An 8,441-nucleotide genomic window follows, 5' to 3' on the forward strand; every position below is an offset into this window, starting at 1 on the left:
GTAGTAAGAGGTAGAGCTTTGTCATTGTTTAGCTGCAAATTCCCCTGTCTCAATGCCATTTTTTCAATGAATGAATGAATGAACGTAGAGACAGAAGGACGGATGGACCGACGAATGAATGAATGGATGGATGAACAGCGAGACAGACTGTTGGAAGGATTAATGGATGACTCCTGGGACAGAGCCGCTCTGTATCTTCACTCCAATGTGAGAAAGGAGGACGGAGACAGTTTAAGGGAAATGTAATCAAAGGAAAAATGAGTGTGCCTCTGAAGAAGGCATTGTGCAGTTACCTCAGCAGCACTTGTATCTGTCTGTCTCTTTTCCTCTCTCTCTCTATCTCTCTCTCTTTCTCTCTTTCACTTTCTCTCTCTTTCTATCTCTCTCTCTCTCTTTCACTGGACAGATAAGGGAGAAGGAGAGAGAGTGCTTACAGTACTTACACCCAGACAGAGCTCAGAGCAGATCAGGAGAAATCCCTTGCTTCAATTAGGCATTCTCTTCCTTTCTCTCCTTTTTTCTCTCCTTCCCTTTTTTCCCCGACACCTGATTAGAAATGTATTGTGGAGCGCTCTGGCAAAGAGAAGGAAGCAAGCAAAGGAGAGCGAGAAAAGGATAAAGATAATCTACAGGCTTAGGATGTACATCATTGAGTCAAACCAGGCCAGAAATGAATGCAGAGAATGGAGAGGAAAGATGAATCCTTTTCCGACTTAGCTCAGCCGCTAACAGTGGTGGTTGAATATAGCAGAGAAACATCTGAAGGGTTCGATCGTTATTTTCCTCCAATTTTAACCCAAAATGTGTAGTGTCCAAGAGTACTTGTGATGGTTGCCATCATACCAAAAGACAGAGGATATCTGCACACCGTTTAATCGGAGAGTTTAAACGCTTCAACGGTTCATGTCGTCTTTGTCGCACACACAGTCTGTCCTATTGTTGGCTACGGTGTCAGGATGCTGGTCAGGGTGTAGGTAGGGGTGGAGGGGTGTCTGGTCAGGGAGAATTGATTCAGTCTTGGGCTGAGACAGGGGTGGAAGGTCGTTGCCTTGACAGTGACCCACAGCAGAGGCGCTGTGCGGTCCCAGGACGAACAGTGTCTCATTAGGCCTTGAAGAGCAGGAGAGCAGCCAGACAGGGTCACACTGGGGGACAGGGATCGATCAGGGACATCTCACACACACACACACACACATTATAACACAAACACATACGTTACACATACAAGAAAACACACACACATACAGAAATGAAAACAAACACACACACACAGTCACATACAGTCACACACAAAGGCTCACAAAGACACACACACAGTAAGATACATGTAAACACACACACACAGACACACACACACACAGACACACACACAGACATCTAAATTAGGGCTGTAAATTGGGGGAAGAGGAGAGGCACAGGAGGGGGCCCGAGCTGGAATGGAAGAGTCAAGGTGATCAATACTCTCCGAGATTGTCTCCCATTTCTCTCCACTCAATTGTCATGCTCCCTCCAAGCAATTAAATGAGTTCCCCTCCCCTTCTCTCCTCCCTCCACCAATGCACAGGGCTGATACAGCAGTCATTCCCTTTAGTTTTTTCGCATTGCCTTCACATCCACACTGTGACAGACCGCGCCACACTGCATGCTAAAACCTTCAGAAGACAGCCCAGGAATAACTGGCAGCTGAAGTGCTTCCATTTTCTGTAAAGATACTCATTTTCCAATGTGGCTGACACACCTACTTACAGGTGGGCTTTGATCAATTGTCTGAGCAGTTACACACGTCTCAATTTGCCACCGCTAAACAGCTTGATGAATGGAAAGTGAGAAACGCATTGGCTCTGTGGGATAAAGGCATTGGCTAAGACGTTCTCCTGTACAGTTTGTGTCTGCCCATCGTGAGTGCATGCGTGCACACATTTGTCGGTGTGTGAGTATGCCCTTGTTCTAGCTTGCACCTGCGTGTACATGTGTCTTTGTTGATGTCTGGAACAGACGTCACGCTGTGGCCAAGCTGTGTGCAGTCTAAGAGTGACTTTTCTGTGTCTAACCGGAGATGGCCCACGCCTCGCGTGCACGTGTACGTGTTGGTGTGCACGTGCGTGTGTGTTTGTGTACATGAACACACAGCGGGTGGCTATAAACAGAAGCGAACAGACGCCAGGGCAAGCTGTACACAGGAGGTCAGAGACAACACAGTGCTACCCAGGACGATAGTGACAGATAATGGTACAAGGTGTTATTAAAGAGGGCATACAGGACATTTGAATTACTCATTTAACTCTATTAGAGTGACATAGATAGAAATAGAAAAATGGAGAAAAAATAAGGAAAATGTAAAAATGTATGGTTCTTCTTCAGAGTATAAGTATTTCTTATTTCTTATTTCTTATGATGAGCTGAAAAATAATGGAATTGTTTTTTCCTGTGTTTGGACAGGAAAAGAGAGGAACCGAAGGTCCCTAGTTCCAATCACAACTCAACCAGTATAGTCTCCAAAACTTGAAATAAAAATTCACATTGGTGAATTTAAGATCACCTAAATTAATGGAATGATTATTGTAGCATAATCCTAGCATAAAGTGCCTTCGGAAAGTATTCAGACCGCTTGACTTTTTCCACATTTTGTTCGGTTAGAGCCTTATTCTAAAATAAAAAAAACTTAAATATCTTATTTACATAAGTATTCAGACCCTTTACTCAGAACTTTGTTGAAGCACCTTTGGCAGCGATTACAGCCTAAAGTCTTCTTGGGTAAGACGCTACAAGCTTGGCACACCTGTATTTGGGGAGTTTCTCACATTATTCTCTGCAGATCCTCTCAAGCTCTGTCAGATTGGATGGGGAGTGTTGCTGCACAGCTATTTTCATGTCTCTCCAGAGATTTTTGATCAGGGTTCAAGTCCGGGCTCTGGCTGGGCCACACAATAACATTCAGAGACTTGTCCCGAAGGCACTCCTGCATTGTCTTTGCTGTGTGCTTAGGGTTGTTGTCCTGTTGGTAGGTGAAATTTTGCCCCAGTCTGATGTCCTGAGCGCTCTGGAGCAGGTTTTCATCAAGGATCTCACTGTACTTTGTTCCGTTCATCTTTGCCTCGATCCTGACTAGTCTCCCAGTCCCTGCCGCTGAAAAACATCTCCACAGCACGATGCTGCCACCACCATGCTTCACCGTAGGGATGGTGCCAGGTGTCCTCCAGACGTGACGCTTGGCATTCAGGCAAAAAAGATTTCAATCTTTCTTTCATCAGACCAGAGAATCTTGTTTCTCATGTTCTGAGAGTCTTTAGGTGCCTTTAGGCAAACTCCAAGCTGGCTGTCATGTGCCTTTTGCTGAGGAGTGGCTTCCGTCTGGCCACTCTACCATAAAGGCTTGATTGTTGGAGTGCTGCGGAGAGCTTGTCCTTCTTGAAGGTTCTCCCATCTCCACAAAGGAACACTAGAGCTCTGTCAGAGTGACAATTGGGTTCTTGGTCACCTTCCTGGCCCTTTTCCCCCAATTGCTCAGTTTGGCCTGGTAGCCAGCTCTAGGAAGAGTCTTGATGGTTCCAAACTTCTTCCATTTAAGAATGATAGAGGCCACCGTGTTCTTGGGGACCTTCAGTGCTGAAGAAATGTTTTGGTATCCTTCCCCAGATCTATGCCTCGTCATAATCCTGTCCCGGACCTCTACAGACAATGCACTGTCAACTGTGTGACCTTATTGTCACGTCCTGACCATAGAAAGCTTTTATTTTCTATGGTAGAGTAGGTCAGGGCGTGACAGGGGGTTTTGTCTAGTTTATTTATGTCTATGTTGGTTCTAGTTTCTTTTTTCTGTGTTGGGGTTTTGTCTAGTTTATGTATTTCTATGTGGGGTTCCAGTTTTTGTATTTCTATGTTGTTGTTTTTGGGATGATCTCCAATTAGAGGCAGCTGGTCATCGTTGTCTCTAATTGGAGATCATATTTAAGTTGTTGTTTATCCCACTAGGTTAAATGGGAGAGTAAGTGTATGTTGCACCTCTTCGTCACGATGTGTTGTTTTGTTTATTAACCTGTTAGGGCTAGGGGGCAGTATTGACACGGCCGGATAAAAAACGTACCCGATTTAATCTGGTTACTACTCCTGCCCAGTAACTAGAATATGCATATAATTATTGGCTTTGGATAGAAAACACCCTAAAGTTTCTAAAACTGTTTGAATGGTGTCTGTGAGTATAACAGAACTCATATGGCAGGCCAAAACTTGAGAAGATTCCATGCAGGAAGTGGCCTGTCTGACAAATTGTGTTTCATCTTGGCACTTTTTATTGAAGACTGAGGATCTTTGCAATAACGTGACACTTCCTACGGCTCCCATAGGCTCTCAGAGCCCGGGAAAAAGCTGAACGATATCGAGGCAGCCTCTGGCTGAAACACATTATCGCTTCTGGCAAGTGGCCGATCAGAGTACTATGGGCTTGCGCGACCGAATGCTTTATTTTCTTTCGTCTGTTTACCTAAACGCAGATTCCCGGTCGGAATATTATCGCTTTTTTATGAGAAAAATGGCATAAAAATTAATTTTAAACAGCGGTTGACATGCTTCGAAGTACGGTAATGGAATATTTAGAATTTTTTTGTCACGAATTGCGCCATGCTTGTCACCCTTATTTACCCTTTCGGATAGTGTCTTGAACGCACAAACAAAACGCCGCTGTTTGGATATAACTATGGATTATTTTGAACCAAACCAACATTTGTTATTGAAGTAGAAGTCCTGGGAGTGCATTCTGACGAAGACAGCAAAGGTAATAACATTTTTCTTATAGTAAATCAGAAAAGAGAATATGTGTTGTTTAAGCCTGTAAGCTTTATTCATTTGACCTCCTGAGGCTGATATCCACAGACACATCTCTGAGGCCCCCCAAGCAAAGTTGTCGACAGACCTGCATTGGACAATTCTCTATCTGTAACAATACATAACGAAGACTGTGTTAGAAAATCCCCTGGTGGTGATTTCACCATCTCACAGAGCTCTCAAGCAGCTCACTCCACTACCCATCCCCCACACCCGAAACTGAGAGTCAAGGGGTGATGAACTCTATCTCTCTCTGGAACTTTCCTTAACCTGTTGTGATTGGTTGACAAGATCCCAGCTTGGCACTTTGACCCCATGTATTATCTCTTTGTTACAATATGCAATGACAATTTGATGGCCAAATATTTGAAGAAAGTTGCTTTTCATTAGTGGTATTGTCCTACATTTAATGACAGCTATTTCTACTAACACAGTATGAGTTCTAGATGAACACAAAGTTCAAATGTCATAGGCCTTTTGCACATCTTGCCATTTTCTCTTATCGTAATACATACCTTCTGAAAGAGGTCATAACACCTCTTCCACCTCGGAGCTGGCCTGTTGCCCGCATCGGCAGCCCAAAAGCCTGTGGTGGCAAATGCCTGCAAGTGGGACATTATGGGGCTTATGCGTATTTTTAGACATCTGAAACCAACAGGATAATTGTGTCACACTACCACAAGAACAATTAGCAATATATAGCAAACCTAACTAACTAGGTTAATATAGTCAGCCTACAAGAATATATGGTGTTATTGGGAAATTTGTCAGTATTCAAGCAGGTAGGCATCAAGCATCATGGCAAATTAGTACATTTGTATATATCAGCTAGGCTATATCATGGACTGACTGACTTTAATTAATAAATAAATACATAGATATATATACAGTACGAGTCTAAAGTTTGGACACACCTACTCATTCAAGGGTTTTTCTTTATTTTGACTATTTTCTACATTGTAGAATGATAGTGAAGACAGCATAACTATGAAATAACACATATGGAATCATGTAGTAACCAAAAAAGTGAACTTCTTAGGGCTAGGCCCCGTTTTTCTCAATTTCTGACTGCCTGACGTGCCCAAAGTAAACTGCCTGTTGCTCAGGCCCTGAAGCCAGGATATGCATATAATTGGTACCATTGGAAAGAAAACACTTTGAAGTTTGTAGAAATGTTTCAATAATGTAGGAGACTACAACACAATAGATATGGTAGGAGAAAATCCAAAGAAAAACCAACCAGAATTATTTTACAATGGAAAGTTTTGGGGCGTACTGAATTCTAGCTCCCAGGATGCAAATCCCATGGCTTCCACAGGGTGTCAGCAGTCTATGTTCAAGGTTTTAGGCATGTAACTTCCAAAACGAATAAGAAATATGAGTTTTAGTACTGGGACACAGTCTTGGAAATCCGTGCTTGGGCGCGCGATGAAGACAAGACGCACCTGCTAAATCAGTTTCCTATTGAACATACTTCTTTCCGTAAGAAATATTATAGTTTGATTACATTTTAGGGTATCTGAGGAGTCAATAGAAACGTATTTTGACTTATTGAAACAAAGTTTAGCGGTAGATTTTCGGATTCCATTCTCTGCATGTTGAACGAGTGGATTACTCACATCGATGGCGCCAACTAAAAATACTTTTTGGGATATAAAGAAGGATTTTATCTAACAAAACGACACTACATGTTATAGCTGGGACCCTTTGGATGACAAATCAGAGGAAGATTTTCAAAAAGTAAGTGAATATTTAATCGCTATTTGTGAATTTATGAAACCTGTGCCGGTGGAAAAATATTTTGATGTGGGGCGCCATCAAACAATTGCATGGCATGCTTTCGCTGTAATGGTTACTGTAAATTGGACAGTGCAGTTAGTGTAACAAGAATTTAAGCTATCAACCGATATAAGACAATTGTATGTACCTAAATGTTTAATATCCATAATTTTTATGATTATTTATTTGAATTGTGTGCCCTCCAGCTTCACCGGAAGTTGTCCCGCTAGCGGGACGCCTAGCCCAAACAGGATTTAAACAAATTAAAATATATTTTATATTTGACATTCGTCAAAGTAGCCACCCTTTGCCTTGATGACAGCTTGGCACACTCTTGGCATTCTCTCAACCAGCTTCATGAGGTAGTGACCTGGAATGCATTTCAATTAACAGGTATGCCTTATTAAAAGTTAATTTGTGGAATTTATTTCCTTCTTAATGAATTTGAGCCAATCAGTTGTGTTGTGACAAGGTAGGGTTTTTATACAGAAGTCCATATTATGGCAAGAACAGCTCAAATAAGCAAAGAAAACGACAGTCCATCATTAATTTAAGAACTTCAAGAACTTTTAAAGTTTCCTCAAGTGCAGTCGCAAAAACCATCATGATAAAACTGGCTCTCATGAGGACCGCCACAGGAAAGGAATACCAGAGTTACCTCTGCTGCAGAGGATAAGTTCATTAGAGTTACCAGTCTCAGAAATTGCAGCCCAAATAAATTCTTCACAGAGTTCAAGTAACAGACACATCTCAACATCAACTGTTCAGAGGAGACTGCGTGAATCAGACCTTCTTGGTCGAATTGCTGCAAAGAAACCACTACTAAAGGACACCAATAAGAAGAAGAGACTTGCTTGGGCCAAGAAACACGAACAATGGACATTAGACCGGTGGAAATCTGTCCTTTGGTCAGATGAGTCTAAATTTGAGTTTTTTGATTTCCAACCACCGTGTCTTTGTGAGACACAGAGTAGGTGAAGGGGTGATCTCTGCATGTGTGGTTCCCACCATGAAGCATGGAGGAGGAGGTGTGATGGTGTGGGGGTGCTTTGCTGGTGACACTGTCAGTGATTTATTTAGAATTGAATGCACACTTAACCAGCATTGCTACCACAGCATTCGGCAGCGATACAGCATCCCATCTGGTTTGCGCTTAGTAGGACTATCATTTGTTTTTCTACAGGACAATGACCCAACACAACTCCAGGTTGTGTAAGGGCTATTTGACCAAGAAGGAGAGTGATGGAGTGCTGCATCAGATGACCTGGCCTCCACAATTACCCAACTTCAACCCAATTTAGATGGTTTGGGATGAGTTGGACTGCAAAGTGAAGGAAAAGCAGCCAACAAGTGCTTAACATATGTGGGAACTACTTCAAGACTGTTGGAAAAGCATTTCAGGTGAAGCTGGTTGAGAGAATGCCAACAGTGTGCAAAGCTGTCATCAAGGCAAAGGGTGGCTACTTTGAAGAATCTAAAATATCAAATATATTTTGATTTGTTTAACACTTTTTTGGTTGCTACATGATTCCATGTGTGTTATTTCATAGTTTTGATGTCTTCACTATTATTCTACAATGTAAAAAATTGTCAAAATAAAGAAAAACCCTTCAATGAGTAGGTGTGTCCAAACTTTTGACTGGTATTGTAGATAATGATGTTTATAACAAAATTCGTCCCCTGTATGTCAAAGTATGATCAAACTTAGCTGGCATAGTAATAGAACTACCCGGCTAAATAGTCAAAAGAAAATCAGTTGACGCTGACTCTGACATCTCCCCCCATTGAATGTAAATGCTACTGTAATGTTGCCAAATGATATGTGTGACGGTACTGTAAGC

This window comes from Salmo salar, chromosome ssa18, assembly GCF_905237065.1.
Source record: "Salmo salar chromosome ssa18, Ssal_v3.1, whole genome shotgun sequence".
In the NCBI taxonomy this organism is placed as follows: Eukaryota; Metazoa; Chordata; class Actinopteri; order Salmoniformes; family Salmonidae; genus Salmo; species Salmo salar.